Source organism: Numida meleagris, chromosome 11 (genome assembly GCF_002078875.1).
Source record: "Numida meleagris isolate 19003 breed g44 Domestic line chromosome 11, NumMel1.0, whole genome shotgun sequence".
NCBI classification, from domain to species: Eukaryota; Metazoa; Chordata; class Aves; order Galliformes; family Numididae; genus Numida; species Numida meleagris.
The window spans coordinates 9,108,016-9,110,907 of record NC_034419.1 but is presented as its reverse complement, the minus strand read 5'-3'; the positions used below and the strand labels follow the sequence as shown (position 1 = coordinate 9,110,907).

Sequence of the window (2,892 nt, the reverse complement as noted above, 5' to 3'; positions counted from 1 at the left end):
GGGATGCGCGGGGCCGGGGGACGGAGGCCGGCACCGGAGAGACGGACGCGGCACGGCCCCCCCGACCGCGGCACAGCGGGACGGAGCCCAGCGCGGTTGATGATGGCATCACGTTAGTTGGAAAACGGCAAAAAGAAACAAACGCGAGGCTCCGCACCGAGCGGGCACGGCCGGATCCCGTCCCGCGGCGCTCGGCCGGGCCCGGGGCAGGGGCAGAGCTCCCGGGAACGGTCCGCGGCACGTCCCTCCCGGTGGGACAGCGGCGCCGCAGCTCTGCCTTTATTTTCTTTCCCCCCTCGGTTCTTTAAATGGTTTCATTATTCGCAGTTACCCCCGTGCTTCGGGCCGTGCGTGCCCGGGAGCTGCCCCGCACAGCGGGAGGTGCCGCGGCCGCAGCGGGGCTCAGCTCCGCGCCCTCCCGAAAAGCGCCGCGGGCCCCGTCCGCTTTGGGGGCAGAAAAGGAAAAAAAAAAAACAAAACAAAAAACAAAAACAAAAAAAAACAAACACAAAACCAGTGAAGGGAAAGTCGCAGCCAGACACCCGCCGCGCTATCGGGGCTGCCGCAGGTCCTGCTGCACAGGCGCTGCCTTCCCGTTCCTCAAACCTCTGCTTTCGGAGGAAAAGGGAAACGCGCGCTGCAGCCCCTGTAGCCTCCGAGCGAGGAAACCGCGGAGCAAAGCCCGGCGAGCGGCGGCAGCGGCTCCGACCCGACGGGGCGGCCGGGCCGGGGGTGCCCGGAGAAGGCGGCGTGGGGAGCACCGCTCCGAACCCCCCCGAGCAGCGCTGGGGGCTGGGAGCCGCGGCCCCCCCCGGCCCGACCGCCCCAGTCACTACGACGCCGGGGCTCTGACGTCACCACCACTGCCAAATTCGCCAGGAAATGAACTTTCTTTTAAAAAATAATAACAATAATAATAATAATGAAGGTAATAATAATAAAAACGGCCCTTTCCTCTCTGCGCTGCCCGAGCGACGCGGGGCTCCCTCACTCCTGCCCGTTCCCCACCCGATGTCCCCCCCCGGGGGGCCCCCAGTGGGGGCTGCGGAGCACCTCCATCCCTGCACCCTTTCCTCTGCCGCCTCCCGGACCCGAACCGGGCTCGGAGGGCCCCGGGCCGGGCAGGACGGGAGCGGCCGCTGGGTGGGACGCAGTCGACGCTGGGGAGGGCAAAGTGCCCCCGTGCCCGGGGCTCCTGGGGCCAGAGCTGCCAGGGAGGAGGAAAGGAAAACAAAGCGAGGGGGAAAAAAAAAAAAAAAAGGAAAGTTAAAAGGCAGAGCGAGAACCGAGCGAGCTTTCTAAAAATCCGGCTTCTCCTTCTACGGCCGAAGGTATTTTCTTTCCACGGGCAGAAATAACTCTACCAAAACGAGACAGATATCCCCAAACCGAGACTTTCCTTTTGTTATTATGACTGTTTTTACATAAGGGCGAGTATGAACCAAACCGGCCGCTCGCAGGTAGGTCCCCGTTCGCAGCACAGCCGGGCCGGGTGCGGGCATCCCCCGGCCCGAGATGGTTTGCAGCCCCCGGCCGTGCGTAGCGCTCCGATGATGATTATTACGGATGTTTTAATTACTGCCCGGCTGCCATCGGCACGGGGCCGAGTTTTGCGGGTTTTCTTTTTTTTTTTTTTTTTTGGGGGGGGGTCAGGGGGGTGGGCTGTTTGTTTTAGGCAGGTGATAAAATCGCAGTTAACGAGCTGATAATTCGTTCGTGTTTGTTTTAAAAGACAAATTGTAAAGATTAATCAGGCGGCTTGATTTATGGCGAGGCAGACCCCGGAGCTACCCGCCGAGGGCTCTCTCCCTGAAGCCCCGGCTCGGGTTACCCCGGGGCCGGCGGGAGAAGCACAACAAAAGGGCCGAACACGCTCCGGCTCCGGCCGTACTGCCCCGGGCCCGGCCCCGCCCGGGGGGTCCCGCTGCCCCGGCGCCTCTCGGAGCGCCCAAACCCCCGCGTTCCCCTCCCTGAACCCTCAGCAAAACGAACGAGCGCTCCGGTGGGGAGAAGCGATTTCAGCTCGACAGAGCGGGGAGGATTCCTACCGAGCCGGCTTGGAGCGTTTTCATTTCTTTTGCTTTATTTCATTTATGATTTTTCCCTCCTGTCTCACATCCCCGGTGCCGGTGACCGCGCCGCGGGCCCGGGGCTGTAAATGGAACGAATGAACGAGTTCCCCCCCGGGGAGCGCCGAGCTGGGCAATGCAGGCAGGCGGCTGCGCTCCGCTCCGCAGCCCCTTCCGCGGGCAGCCGAGCCGCGGAGCCCCCTATCTCTCCCCATTCTCCTTCTTTTCCCTTTTCTCCATTTTTCTTTTTCCTCTCTCTCTCTCTCTTTTTTTTTAAACGATATCCGGCCTCACTTTTATCAACTTTATTTTCTTATTGCCGTCCCATTATTATTATTTCTTGTAATAAGGGAGATTTCCCAGCGCTGGCGGCACAACTGGTCCTCTCGATGTGATTGACAAGTGATGTCACATCGCTCCGGGGGGGGCAGACGGCGCCGTGTTTTAGCAACAGTTAGCGATGGAGCTGACACCTCTGCCCGGGCAGACACGAAGCCAGAAAACAAATATAGCAGTATTTATTTACACGCCCGGAGTGAGGCTGTTTCCCCCCCCCTTTTTTTTTTTCCTTTTTTTGGGGGGTGGGGCGCTGTGGAGGGAGTATTCTCTTTCTGCCTTTTTTTTTCTTTTTAAATTTTTTGGTGTTTTTTCCCTCCACTTTTCTCTTTTATCTCCCCCTGCCTCCCACCCCCCACCCCCCCTCTGCATTACCAGCACAAATTAATGGCTGCTAATAGGGTTATAAAATGACACAGTTACCTCTTAACCACAAGACCCAATTTAGGCTGCATTAACAAAAAAAAAAAAAAAAAAAAAAAAAAAA

At 58.7% G+C, this 2,892-nt stretch overlaps 1 protein-coding gene and 1 long non-coding RNA gene across 3 annotated transcripts in view; one reads left to right on the top strand and one right to left on the bottom strand.

Moving 5' to 3' along the window:
* The window catches only part of GATA2 (GATA binding protein 2), a 16,436-nt gene that overhangs the window by 11,795 nt on the left and 1,749 nt on the right, over positions 1 to 2,892 (bottom strand). The window lies entirely within an intron of this gene.
* The window catches only part of LOC110404774, a 7,142-nt gene continuing 5,484 nt past the window's right edge, over positions 1,235 to 2,892 (top strand). Inside the window, exon 1 of one of the 2 annotated variants that reach the window (XR_002442485.1) lies at positions 1,235 to 1,460. This is a non-coding gene — a long non-coding RNA (uncharacterized LOC110404774). The remainder of the gene's footprint in view (positions 1,461 to 2,892) is intronic. The other variant, XR_002442486.1, reaches the window with a different exon arrangement.